Here is a 14,453-nt window from a genome sequence, read left to right on the forward strand (position 1 = left end):
ATCTGTCAAGGAGAACTGACCATGTACAAAGTGCAGTCAAACTCAAAGTGGAAAAAAAAAAAAAAAAAAAACCCTGAAAAGAAACCTCTCTTTCATTACAGTAATCATAAGTGTTATCTGCAGAACAGCAAGCAAGATAGTTCCAGGCAGTTTTCAATTTGAGAAGCAATCTCTCAGAAGGGGAGCATAAAAGTAAGCATATTTAGATTCATTCAAAACAATTTTCATATAAGCTTGAAGAAAAATAACCCCAACAAAACGAAGCTATGAGTCATGATCAGCCAAGTCGTTCCCCCAACCTCTCCCACCAAAGTGTTTTTTAATATAGGATTCCATTTGTATTATAAATACCAGTCACTTTGGTATCTCATTTAACTCTAAGGGGTGATTTCAAAAGCACTTGAGTGTTCCTAACTCGCTTGGGTGCTTTTGGAAATCTCACCCTTAAGAGTTATACAGCAATTAGCAAATAAACCAATACAGCATATTGCTTTGAGCCAAATTGAGGAAAAAAAATAAAGGTACCGTGTATAGAATATCAAAGCATCTTAACTTTTAGGGTTACACTTATACAAACAGTAAGACTTATGAAAGCCGTCTTAAGCAATTGTTTTACAATATTATACAAAAGGGGACTACACAAGTGCAAAATACAGAGCAAGATCTTGCAAGTTAAAGGCCGCCATTGGGGGAAAAAACAACAACAACACATTGATTCAAAAGTGACTGGCATAAGTTCTAGATTTCCAAGAAATTAGGTTTTTCAACTTTAAGAAAGTTACTATAACTAAAACCTGAACATTTCGTCACTAATGCACTTCTGATGATTTAAGATTAAAGTGTAATGGAATTGGAAGATCTGGTATGGACATTCATTATCGGAGAGCAAAGTCTTTGCTTTCTTTCATAGCCTGCCACTGTAATTTTAAGTCTGTTTATAATTTGTATATAATGTCTGTCCAGCACAGAATTCAAGATTCTATTCTAATTGAACTATAACTATTTGTGGAAGTAGCAAGGTAATTAGCAAATAATGCAGACAGACTTTTGGGGAGGCACACCCTTCTAGAGCAGTATTCCATACTGACTGTTTACAATAGCAGATTTAACTATTTAAATATAAAACATTAAAAACATATAGTGCTGTGCCAAACATTATGATTTAACATTCTAAATAGCTATGATCTCCAACTTAGCACAACGGAACTACAATTGTCAAACAGATTGGAAATGAACATAGCATTTTATTTTAAAAGTTTCCGTAGCATGTAGCTGTGATTCAGGAAAGCATTTAAGCATCTGACTTCAGTGGGACTTAAACACATGCTTAAGCATTCTTCCTGAATAGGGAGAGACTTCAGCACAAATTTAAGTGCTTTCTTGATTCATAGCCCAAGATTCCATACATTTCTCCACGCATTAAAAACTCTTGTAACAAAGTAAATTAAATATTTATCAAGGTATCTGGATCTATAAAAGAGAATAGATGTGTCCTACACATTTCTCTAAGTTGTTTCCTTGCTTACATAACTGTAAAAAAAGACTTACATGGACAAGTTAGGAGATGGAACCCTACTATCATCAGCTAGGTTCCCAAGGTGGCTCGGCGTTGAAGTCGAACTGTTCTCTATAAAGCACTTCTCCTAGGCCTTCTGGATAGTTGTAAACCTGATCAGAGAGTTTGCCCTGTAGGAAAAATACATAGATAAATAAAATTGATAACTTAGGAGTAAACACCACTTTACTATCAAACATGGAACTTCTGTTCTTAACTGCACTTTTAATATGGACTGCTGTCTCCTGTTATAGTAATCTACAACAATAATTTACAGAGCCTATTTTTCAAAGCTGAGTGCACACACAAATGAACATAAGGAAGTCAAATTGTCAGTGACATGTTTAACTATCAATGGATGTTATCCACCTTATGGCCTCTTGACATTTATGCCTCCCTAGAGCCTCCTCCCCTTACTGTTTCACTTAGGGTGACCAGATAGCAAGGATGAAAAATCGGGACAGTGGGTGGGGTTAATAGGCACCTATAAAAGAAAAAGCCCCAAATATCAGGACTACCCCTATAAAATCGGGACATCTGGTCACCCTAGTCTCACTACAGTAGTGGTCGTCTGCCATATTCTTCAGGAGAGCCTCAATCCCCTCCCAAAGGGGCTCTGAGAAGCACAAGAGGTCAAAGCAATGTGTGATGATTGAAATTGGGACCACGGGCAGTGGATACAAGGACAAAACGTAACAATCCGTGGGTGAGGGAGATGGTGGAGAATTAAACTTTAGTATGGAGTGACATAAGGAGGTATGGGACTGTAATGGTCATAAGGTGGTACACATGGAATTGAATAGTCATTTTTGAGGGGATTAGCAGAGTCAGAAATGGTGCAAAGAGCACCACTGTTCTGATGGCCCACCTATGATGAACTACAGGTTTGTTTCTCTCTCAAAGACCACATTTAATTAATCTAAGTAGAGATGCTGAATGCACCACAAGTCCCCATAGAATCAAAAACATATTTCCCCAATTTCTACCCAGCTCTAATCAGCCCCTACCCCCAAGTGGGTACATATCTTCTAGGCCCTCCTACAGTGCTCTCACTTCCTCCCCACCCACCCCCATAACAGAGAGTGGTTGGGGATGTATTCTGGGGGCAAAGTTGGGGGCCTTGAGCTATGGGGAGGCCAGAGTCTGTGCATCAAGAAACTGGCAATTTAATTGGCCCTTAAAGGGCAAAGCTATTAAATTCAGATCCAAAAGTCAAACTAAAGTCTTATCTACAGAGGGACAGCAAAGAAAATTAATTCAAATTAAAGGTGTGAAAGTGGCATAGTTAAACTGTATTAAACCACTGCATGAACACATTCATTCTTAATTAAAGTGGCCTTAGTGTGGTTTATTTCAATTCACCTTGAAAGTGAATTTAATCCTGTTTAGTTTAATTCACTTCCAAAGTGAATTGAAATAAACCAAACTAAGGCCTCTTCCATTCTGAGTAACAGCATCCACACAGGAATTTAATGCAGTTTTACTAATACACTTCAAATTCACACCTTTAATTTTCTTAGCTGTCCCTATGTAGACATCCCCTTAGGTGTTAAAATATGGGGTTTATATACCTGAGTTCAATTACAATAGTCATTTCAAAAAGTGCTGTAATGGGTAACAGTGGAGTTTAAACCAGCCCTGCTTACACAAACTGAATTCTTCACAGGTACAAACTAAGAGTGGCTGTCACATTTTAAAATAATTGAAATAACCAATGTAAGCAAACAGGTCATCTGGAAACCTGGGGCATGCGGAGATTAAAAAGTGTGTGGTAATCCATGGTATAAAATACAGAGTACTACTGATATTTAATAAAAGTAAATCTATATTAAACTGAAAAATTTGAATACATATGGGCTACAAGAAATGGCTATCCTTTATCACATAATGGTCTTTTCAATCATAGCAGTTGCTTATATATGTATTGGCCAGGATAAGTGAGCAAACACAGGAGAAGTATGCTAGTTCACATTACATAATTTGCACTCCAAACGTATCATCTTTCTTTCCATCCCAGCAAAGGCATAACAGCAGTGCTGTAGTGGAATCTCATTAATAAAATGTCATTACTTTTACAATACAAACTATAGAACATTTACTAATACAGTTATGAATATTAAAACTGAACTACACTTGTTAAAAATGAATTGGGATTCCTTACTTCTAGCTGACTGAAAGTTACTTTTCATGTTCAGTTAACTTTTTTCCATTGCAATTCTTTAAATTAAAGCTAAGCCAATAAAATTAGCTCTCAAACTATTGGCATAAGAAATATTTGTTTTAAAATCAAGTGTTAATTTCACAAAAGCAAAATGTTTAAATATCTACACTATTTTTGGATGCTGTTCAAAAATGTGAACATCTGTATGCTGCTTTCAAACTGAGAACACTTGCAGCACAACAAGTCTTTTAAAAACAGGTGTTGCAAGCAGAAAAGATGACCTTTACTGCAGTACATAAAAGGCCACAATACAAGCAAATATGACCTGCAGTACAGTCCAAATGAATTTTGCCACATGCTGCGAGGGGGGGGAGGGGAGGGAGAGAGAGCAGGAGAGCCAGTTTCCTTGGAGCTAGAATAAAAATTGACAATATTCCCTAGCGATAACTTTGTGTTGTGTTTTAGAGGAATGCACTGGAATTTTACTTTAGCATTTTAAGTCCTAAACTCAGGATTTCCCCCACACACACCTTGTCAGTGATCTCAACTAATATATAGAAAGTACAATTTCACTTCTCATGCATGAGTATTTAACTGTATCAAATATCCATAATGCTGTTCTATCCTTTAATGAAGTCTGACTTTTGAAAGAATTTTATTTTAAGAGGTAAAGAATTTAATGAAAATGTTCAGTTTTCCAGATCAAAATAGGACAGTGCTAAAATGTCAAGTACTACATGCTAACATTTCAAGCAGAGTTGCCACATCCCTAATTCATCTGGGCAGCATAGATGAATTAAAGGAATTGCCTCATGTCCAGACTGAAATGCTTGATTCTTCCCTATTTTCACTGAAAGTCTCAAAGTGGCAATAAAAAAAATTGTTCTTTACCAAAACAAAAAGTTTTCAGTCGAGGAATTTTTTTTGCAACTAAATGCCTAGTAGCTGTACTTTGCCTTATAACACTTATAAAATCATCCATTGTCCATATCATCTTATGAACAGGAAAAACTAAAAGGCACTGAACTAAAATATCCAGGGCCCAAACCCCTACAATCCAGAATCATATGACTCACAGCACTAGCTGGCACACTTAGCAGAGGCAGCATGAAGTGCATGGGTCATGGAAACAGAACTATCCCTGTTGTCCCTAGATGCTTTCAAGATCAGTGTTGAGGCATGCTGGTAGGACAGCGTGTGGGAAGTTTGCCTTCCTTGCTGCCCTGCAGATCAGGGTGGCTTCTGTTGCCAGAGCTATCCATCTGACCCCTTTCACCAACACTAAATCTACAATTACTTTTAAACTGAAGTTTATGTCTTATGTAAATTAGCTCATTTATTTACATAAATAATGTAATGTCCCTAATCCCCCCCCTCCCCCCAACGTGACACTCCTAATCCCCCTCTATGGTAAGAATGGTGCAATTTATTACACAGAATATTCACATCAGCATCAAGCCCACTAAGGAAAATATTTGAGACTCAAAACTAGCCAAGGTATGCAGTCCCCTTTTAATTTTACAGTGTAGGCTGGGGCAGCCAGAGGTACAGCTTATTGTAGCTCAGTTTCTCCAATACAGAAGGATTCCCCCGGAGGAGAAACATTTACATTACTATGTTACTACCAAATCCTGTCCTAGCCTCAGAAGCAGCCGCAATCCCCTCCTCCCCACAGACTTGGAGTTCAGTGCTGCCTGTCTGACACCCTGCTGGGAAATAGAGAGAGATGGCGGGCAGAAGAGCGCGCCTGCTGGAGCTGCTTTGGGGAGAATTGCTGTTCTGTGTACATGAGGCAGAGCAGGGAGGGGGCATTCACTCTTGCACTCACTGCAGTCTGAGACACATGGGGCGGGGGGGGGGGGGGGAGAATGCAATGTCGCAAGCAGCCGCGACGGCAGCAGCATTGTTCGCATGGTGACAGGAAGGAAAGAACCAGACTGGACCAGTCCAGACTGGAACAAACCCCTCCTCCCCTTCCACCACCATTATTCACGACAAAAACCGGCTGAAATGCTGTTGTGTCTCACATTCATCAAGGGAAGAACAGCAAGCAAGTGCATTATCTCTAGAGCTGGCAACCCTCACAAACTCGGGGGAGGGGAGAAGAATTGGGGCAACACTTCAGCCCACTCGCATATAAGCATGCAGTGTAAAAGAACAAGTCAGAGCTCTGAGTAGGGGCCCAGAGAAAGGAAAGCCAGAGCTAATCCATTTCATAATTGTTATACAGCCACTTCCCACAGCTACTGACACAATGCAGCTGTATTCCACTGGGGCTACCCAAACAAGCTATACTGAGCCACCAGAGACTGCTGTAGACAGGGTCTGAATTGCAGCAAGTGGGAAATCGCTGTAACAGTACTTTTGCTCCTGTGTACTGTCACTTCTTGTTGTGCAGGATGTTGCACAGCAGAAGATGCATATCAAAAAGGATTGAAAGAGGTTTAGACTTGCTTTCCTCTGATACCCACAATTTGGATCCACCCTTATTGCAGTTACACATTTGTTCTGACTACTAAGTCAACCAAGCTTATATTTTGTATGGATGGCAGTGTGCTAACAGTGAGAACATGAGTCTTCCAAACCCAATCACCTCATACACATGTGCGCACACTTGCAAGCATAATACAGTCCCCACCATGTTGCCTCTACATGTGTGTATAAAAAGCCCTACAGTTCCCTCACCATCTCCCCTTTGCATGCTCACGGCCCACTTCACAATCTGGCTCTTCTCTCTGCTAGCACCCCCTTCCAATGAAGCAGGTGATGGGACCATGACACAAACACACCCAGCTGACACCACTCTGAGAATACACTGACAGCCAGACCCCCTTTGTACACATTCTAACAGCCGCTGAGCAGTGACTCAGTCCTCCTTCATACACTTTCCACAGGCCACCACTGTGACCGAGAAGGACATAACCAATCAGACCAAAAGGACTCCCAAGGCAGCCAAAACAGCGAAAATGGGCTTAACCGAGACACTTCCAAAAAAACTGGTGGGCAGCAGCAACCCGGTTACTGTTAGCCTGACAGACTGGTGGAGGGGAGGGGAGAATGTGTGTGTGTGTGTCCTTGAGGCAACAAGGGAAGGAGAGATTGTGTCTGAGGTTGAGCGTGATTGCTAAGCAGGATAGAGGGGGTACAGAAGAGCATTCTTTACCCACTGGCATATCAACATTAAGTCAATGTGCCCAAGACATTAAGACCCCCAGGAGAGGGCTAGAGTAGGCCACTTGTGCAATATCCTCAACCTCTACTCCTCCCTCTGCTGCCACACGAGCTTCACACACGCCCCTGTCACAAACCCCATTAACAAAGGCAGAGCATTAAGATCTCATTGGGGGTTACCAACTGCCAGCACCCACAACATGGCTCAAGTGGTGGGGATAGGAAAAAAGATGTGACACCACAACAGAACCCGGATGGATAGTCACAGTTACACAGACATACAACATGGCCTCTGAGAAGCGAGAGGAGAGTCTTTGCCATGCTACAAACACCCTCTTCTGCTCCCTTGCCCTCCTCTCCTGTCTAGTCAGGCCTTCTTTACTGATCAAAACATCTAGTTACAAACCTATTTCCCTATGCCCCCCAAAATGGCATTCTGAGTGTCAGTTTACTAACGAGAAAGAGAATCAGTGAAAACCCACATGGGAGGGAAACAGCACTACTGAGCCAGGGCAGCTCTGACAAGGGGAAGTGATGATGAAACAGCTCCTGCTACAAGGACTATTCCTGGGGGGAGATGGGGAGGGATCTTTTCACTGTTCTTAAGTAGCCAGGTCAAGAGACTCCCCTCTCCTCCCCCATCCCCAAAAAAAGGGCATCGAGCAACGCAGAAGCAGCTGGAGGAGGAGTCTGCTATTACTGCTAACTGACCCACTTCAGACTGAGACACATCACACACAGCCACCCAACCCCCTCCACAGGAATCCGCCATGTTAGAGCAGCTGCTGAGCCCCCTTACATAGTCACATTTGGGTCTGTGGCTAGTCTCCTCTCTCCCTCCCCCCCCCCCCCCCCCCGAACAGATACATCAGCCACCGTACAGCAGCCCCTAGATCCCCGCTCTCTCCCACACACACCCGGGTGTCCGCCATGTTCGAGGAGCAACTGCTGAGCACCCTCCACACACACACACACACATTCCCTTGCTAAATGTGCAACAGCACCTCACTCCTGCCCCGCTCTGTGAGGACACGCCAGCCCCGCATTCAGCGGCAGAGAGCCGCAGCAATGCGTACCGGGGGAGGGGGACAAATCTGACTCATCCCCTTCTTCCCGACTACCGCTGCTGGAAAGGGGTGCTGCCCACGGCTCCCCCAGCCCGCCACTGTTGCCGAGAACCTGCAGCTCACGCCTCCCACCGCCGCTGCTCGGGGCGGGGGGTGGCCGGAGGTCCGCGGATCCCTCCTGAGGATAGAAGCGGTGCTTGGATCCCCCGCCCCCTCCTCATGCGGGGAATGGGACAAACAGCCTCCGCTGTTTCTGGGGGGCTGGAGCCTGCGAAGCCCTAGGAACTTCCCCTCCACCAGCCGGGAGGTCTGGGACCAAAAGCCCGCAGAGCCCGGCTGGGCCCGTCCCCCCCAAGTCCTAGACTTGGGAGGGCGTCTGCTTCGCAGCTGACAGTGTTGGAGGTGTGGGGGTCTCTGCTCGCCCCAGTCCCCGAGGCTCTCGCTTTCCACCCCCACCCCGTGGCCATACTAAAAAGGAATGTACCAGCATTTGGGGGTGTCTCCCCCACCGGCCCCTGCACGGCAATGCGCAGTGCCGGAGGGCAGGGGGTCGGCCTGCACACACCCCACGCCGTATCCCCGGGGGTGGGGGGCTCTCCCTCCGCCCTGCCCCCAGCCCGGGTACTCACGTGCGACAACGGCCCGAAGGATTTGGTAAATCGTCTTCGCTTTTTAGGCGGAATTTTTAAAGAGGGATGTGGGAACCTACAGCAGAAATACAGGCGGCGGCAGCGGCGCCCTCCAGGGCCATAGGCTGCGGGGGCGGCCGGCGGGGGGAGCGCAGGGCAGCGCTGGGACGGCGGGGCACGGGCGCAGAGAGACGGGCAGGCCGGGAGCGCGAAGGGAGCGAGCCGGGCAGAGCGGGGTGGTGGCGGCCAGCCGGGCAGGGACACGCGCAACAACGCCGAGCAGGCAGGAAAGAAGAGGAGGGGGCGCCGCAGCCCGGCACTTATAGGAGGAGCGGGAGGCGGCGCCACACGTCACAAGCATGGGGGAGAGGGCGGTGTCTGCCGCGGGCCAAGCCGGTAACCCGCATCTCCCGCCTCCACTACCCAAGGCACAGCGCTCTGGGCGAGCCTGGGGCGCATGCGCCGGCAGAGAGCGAGAGCGAGAGCGCGGTGGAGAGCCGGCCTCTGCCCCTTGCCCCTCAGCTACCGGCTGGGCTTCCCTTTGCCTGGCGAGGCCGCGAGAGCGCCCAGCCAACAGGTGGGAAACTTGAGGTAACCCAGCCCCGGAGCTGCAGCCGGGCCTGGCCCCTACAGCCCGGGCAGTAGTGTTTTCCCCAGGAATTGTAATGGGAAGGGGGGATGGAATATTTGGGGGGGAGGGTCAGGGCCGAGGAGGGTTGAGACCATCAGGGTAAAGGTGGGCTGCATGGCACTATCATAAAAACTGAAAAATGTTTCATGACCATTTTATTAGATTTAACTCATGTTTTAAAATCATCACAAAAATTAAAGTTGGCTACTCAAGCCTACTATGAAGCACGACATCTTGGTTTCTTGTTGGAATTTTGCACAACTCATTGGTGTCTTCTTGTGTGCCCGTTACTTCCAGTCCTTCATGATATGTTCATGATCAGGCTGAAGGCAACTTCTTTCAGAACACAAAATTCTATTCAATGAGGAAAAAGAACGCTCAACTGTAGCTGTTGTGACTGGGAGCAGCAAGAGATGAATTTCTACTTCTTTCGTCCCAGGAAAAATAGCACCAAAATTAGGTTGAACTACTAGTGATGATAAAGAAGTTGAAGTTAAATCTTCATTTGTTTGTCATATGATATTCCACTCTGTGTTCAAAATGTTCTATTCTGTCCTGATCATATCATAGCCCCACGGCTGGTAATGCCTCACTCCACTCAACTGTAGGTGTTTTATAAGACAGGCATCTGTAAAAGCTATGTAGAGGTTGAGTAGAATCCAGAAATAGCTATTGTAGATTTGTAAGAATCAAGTCTGTGTACTTTTTCAGCTGGCTTAACAAACACTTCTTGTCCTCTTCACTTAAGGACCTTCATTAGTTTACTTCTGGACTGAAATCTTTGCTTCTTCAGTACATTTTCAATGGATATCTCTGATTGATCCAAGGGTAGTTTTTACTGCTTGACAAAGATCTACTACTGTTGTAGCAGATGCCTGGATGACATTGTTTAATGACCCAAGTGGTTTCAACAATAGACTTACAAGAGAGAGAATGGTGATAGTCTTCTCTGAACTTAGTAAAAAAAGTAGTCCACCATTCTCATTACTTAGATCTGTCCTATCTTGGTGGATACTTTCCAAAGCCAGTAATAATGATTGCAGTAATTTTAAGACAACAGCCAAGAATTGCTCATGAGAAAGCCAGCAGGTTTTCCAAGGTTTGAACTTCAGTCCCAGTGTATCTTCTATTTGTTTCCAAGACTTCAGTCTTTTAGGGGATGTATCACTCGATGATTCCCTATTCTGTTCATTCCCTCTGAAGCACCTGGAATAGTCAGTGTCGGAAGACAGGATACTGGGATAGATGGACCATTGGTCTGACCCAATATGGTCGTTCTTACATAAAAAATAATAATAATAAAAAAGTTTAGTACAGAAACTCCCCAAGATAATGACCTCTTGAGATAGCAATGATGTGAGATAATGACCTTGGCAAATAATGCATTTTAAAAATCTTGGCCTACTAGGAAATGTATATTTATATAAGTTTATCAGTCACAAATCTAGCATTCTGGAGCGAAGTCACTAAAACATAGTCCAATGCTCTGACCGCTGTTGTTTGTCGTGCCACCGTTCACTCTACCGCTCTTTCCCCAATGTCCCTGCACTGTCACCTTCTGCTGCCACCTGCCACTGTGACCTCTGTGAGTCGGTCTCTCGCGGTTCCATCCAGCTCTCAGTGATTTCAGCTCTCATTGGGGGAACCTCACTGCTAGTTCAGGCTGGGCTGTCTCTTCCACAGAAACACTGTCCCACAGCAGGTCTAAGCACTTAGACCTGATTATCAGTAATTTCAGCTCTGGGGGTCACTTAACAAACCAAAAGACTCTATGGAGCCTAATCATCTCTCTCTCTAAACAGAAGACAGGGGCAGGTCAAATAGTGCCTGTGACTCTTTGGCAGAGCCCACACCACCAAGCAAAACACCTGTGCCCTACCCTCTCTCTCTTCACTAGGATATGGCATCCAACTCTCCTGCTTAGCAAGTGCAGTGCAGTTCAGTTGAGGATGACCAGTGCTTAATTTGAAATGAAAGAGGTGCTGGGGGCTCAAGCAAGTTTGTTACTTTCATAACTGATGTGACAAGCCCAGAGGTCCCAGAACTATGAACTGTCAAGCCTAGGGGTGCTAAGGCTCTGCCCTGGCAAGCCCTAGCACAAATTAAGCACTGAGGGAGACCCCCTCATTCAGTCAGGCTAAGTTCATTGACATTAAAAGAAAGACCTGAAAACATCTCTGTTCAAATTGTTTTCCAAATAATTTTTCTTAGCACAAAACATAAATTTGATGGTTAAACTACTTGACAAATGTACTTTGCTGCCCTTTACTCATACAATAAGGATAACAACATTTCATGACTCACACATTTAATACTTAAGTGATTTGTAACCCAACCCCAGCCAAAATTGATCACTTGGGCAGTATAGCTCTGTCTCCTGGATACCTAGGCAGAGTAGGTGTGTTCATGTAAACACAGTCTGGTCCTGAAGCCTTTCCACCCACCACTGGCTCATCACTAGCTGTCAAGGGAGAGCTCATTCAGACCTTGCTTATAAATAATCATTTGAAATTATTAGGTAGGCCAATATAGCCAAAACAAATGTGCCGACATTGTCATAAATAACAGCTGTATGACGAAGCTAGTCTTTGTTCATACTTTTCAAACCCATTATGCTTTCTCAGGTACAAGTATTTTCTCATATACTGCATATGCTTGTAAAGTGTGTATTAATGTTTCAATTTCAATTCAAATTTCCAACCAATGACTAAATTGGCAACACTGCATGTAACTGGGGGGTGTTTAAGGAAATCCTTGCTGGGCAGCCTCCCCCCAGCAGCGGCCGACAGGGATTTGCTCCGTTCCCTGAGGGGCTGCAGTAACATGAACCGGGGCCTCAGGCAGCAGGGGGGAGGACCCAGCCCTGTTGCAGCTCAGACCTCAAATGCATGGAGGAGGCTGAGGATTGCAGTGTAATGGGGGTGGGGTAGAGGAAAATAGGGCCGTAGCCAGTATCTACTTGGGGCCTCAGAGCACCTCAGCAACTCCCGGGCTCACCCTCTGGACCAGCAGGGTATCCCGGGGGGTGGGGGAGGACAGGCTGGCTACTGACACACCCACCCTGTAAGGGGGGAAAGGAGGAAACAACTCACTAGGATATCATAGAACTGGAAGGGACCTCGAGAAGTCATCGAGTCCAGTCCCTTGCACTCAAGGCAGGACTAAGTATTCTCTAGACCACCCCTGACAGGTGTTTGTCCAACCTGCTCTTAAAAATCCCCAATGATGGAGATTCCACAACCTCCCTAGGCAATTTATTCCAGTGCTTAACCACCCTGACAGGAAGTTTTTCCTAATGTCCAACCTAAACTGCCCTAGCTGCAGTTTAAGCCCATTGCGTCTTGTCCTATCCTCAGAGGTTAAGAACAATTTTTCTCCCTCCTTGTAACCATCTTTTATGTACTTGAAAACTATTGACTCATATTTAGCTTGTGATCCACTATGACACCCAGATCCCTTTCCGCAGTACTCCTTCCTAAGTAATCATTTCCCATTTTGTATGTGTGCAACTGATTGTTCCTTCTTAAGTGGAATACTTTGTATTTGTCCTTATTGAATTTCATCCTATTTACTTCAGACCATTTCTCCAGTTTGTCCAGATCATTTTGAATTTTAATCCTATCCTCCAAAGCACTTGCAACCCCTCCCAGCTTAGTATCATCCACAAACTTTATAAATGTACTCTCTATGCCATTATCTAAATCACTGATGAAGATATTGAACAGAACTGGACCCAGAACCAATCCCTGCGGGACCCCACTCATTATGCCCTTCCAGCACGAATGTGAACCATTGATAACTACTCTCTAGGAACGATTTTCCAACCAGTTATGCACCCACCTTATAGTAGCTCCATCTAGGTTGTATTTCCCTAGTTTGTTTATGAGAAGGTCATGTGAGACAGTATCAAAAGCCTTACTAAAGTCAAGATATACCACATCTACTGCTTTCTCCCTATCCACAAGGCTTGTTATCCTGTCAAAGAAAGCTATCAGGTTGGTTTGACATGATTTTTTCTTGACAAAACCATGCTGACTGTTATTTATTACCTTATTATCTTCTAGGTGTTTACCCACTCCAACCCCCAGCCAGCCATGGGGCCAAGGAGAAGGAAACAACTGAGCACTGCATCTGCCCATGGCAGCCCCGTAAAGGGACCAAGGAGAAGGAAACAACTTACCATCGTATCTTTCCAACCTCCAACCCACTTCAGCAAAGGCACTGAAAATGGAAGAAGCAACATATTACTAGAGCATCCTATTCACCTCTACTTCACAACAGAAGCATGGGGGAAAGGAAGCATGAAGTCTGATTGTCACTCACAAGGAGTCGGGTGGTACCTGTGTGTTAAGAAAATAAAGGACAGCTCCGTGAAAAATGTCAGGCAAAAGTAATTGTTAAAGGACACCAGGCCACAATATTTTTATTCATGGAACAAAAGTTTACACAGTACAAAATAATTAATTTATGTCAAAGGGTTTGATTGTTGGCATAATTATTGCTTGAAAACACATTTTATCTGATTCAATGTTTTGTGGTAGTTCCTTATTGGAAATGGGTCATGGACCATTAGGCATCAAATAAAAGGCATCTCTCAAAATACAGAACAGGTGGGCAGCCATGCATCACTTCCTTATGGCAGCTTGGAGCCCTGCTTTTGATTGGAGGTCCCCACAAAAATAATGTCGCTGTATCCATTTGGAAGCAGATGTCATGGCAGAAACTAGGTCTTTAAAGTCCATCAGCAGCCTCATTCAGTGAGCTAATGACAGCCTATTAACTGACTGACTTCACTAAGCATTAATAGGCTGTTATTAACTCTCACTGAAGAAGGCTTTAATCATGTTCACGTACCTGGCAAACTCAGGCTTTTTATGGATTTCTCAGGCCCTCAAGACTATTGCATAAGCAAATATGTGGACTAAAAAACTTAGGTAGCCCTGTATATTCCATAGAGTTTATCTGGGCACTTATGGTGTCCAACACTAGTATCTTTGCACATCACAAACAATTTGTCCTCACAAAACCCCCTGAGGAAAGGAAGTATTATCCTAGTTTTACAACTGAGGCACAGAGAGATTAACTAACCTGCCTAAGGTTACAAAAGAAGTGGTAGATCTGAGAATTGAACCCAGATCCACAGGCCTGATCCAGTAGTTCAACCACAATGACACATGTTTAGGATATTTTAAAAACTCACCTTGTTCAAACTGTCACAATTCTATTATACACTCACAAG

At 44.5% G+C, this 14,453-nt stretch overlaps 1 protein-coding gene and 1 long non-coding RNA gene across 15 annotated transcripts in view; one reads left to right on the forward strand and one right to left on the reverse strand.

Moving 5' to 3' along the window:
- The window catches only part of AZIN1 (antizyme inhibitor 1), a 71,405-nt gene extending 62,542 nt beyond the window's left edge, over positions 1–8,863 (reverse strand). For 6 of the 14 annotated variants that reach the window (XR_010597968.1, XR_010597967.1, XR_010597966.1 and 3 more), the window contains exons 1-2: positions 8,584–8,854; positions 1,549–1,686 (exon numbers count right to left, since the gene is read on the reverse strand). The gene's annotated coding sequence lies outside the window, so the exon portion shown is untranslated. 14 annotated transcript variants of the gene reach the window in all.
- An 89-nt stretch (positions 8,864–8,952) lies between these two features.
- Positions 8,953–13,692, forward strand: LOC101951016 (uncharacterized). Its single transcript, XR_256699.4, has 2 exons — positions 8,953–9,160; positions 13,279–13,692. It is a non-coding gene; the product is annotated as an uncharacterized LOC101951016 (long non-coding RNA).
- Positions 13,693–14,453: the final 761 nt, after the last annotated feature.

The sequence above is a fragment of the Chrysemys picta genome, chromosome 2, assembly GCF_011386835.1.
Source record: "Chrysemys picta bellii isolate R12L10 chromosome 2, ASM1138683v2, whole genome shotgun sequence".
Taxonomy (NCBI): domain Eukaryota; kingdom Metazoa; phylum Chordata; order Testudines; family Emydidae; genus Chrysemys; species Chrysemys picta.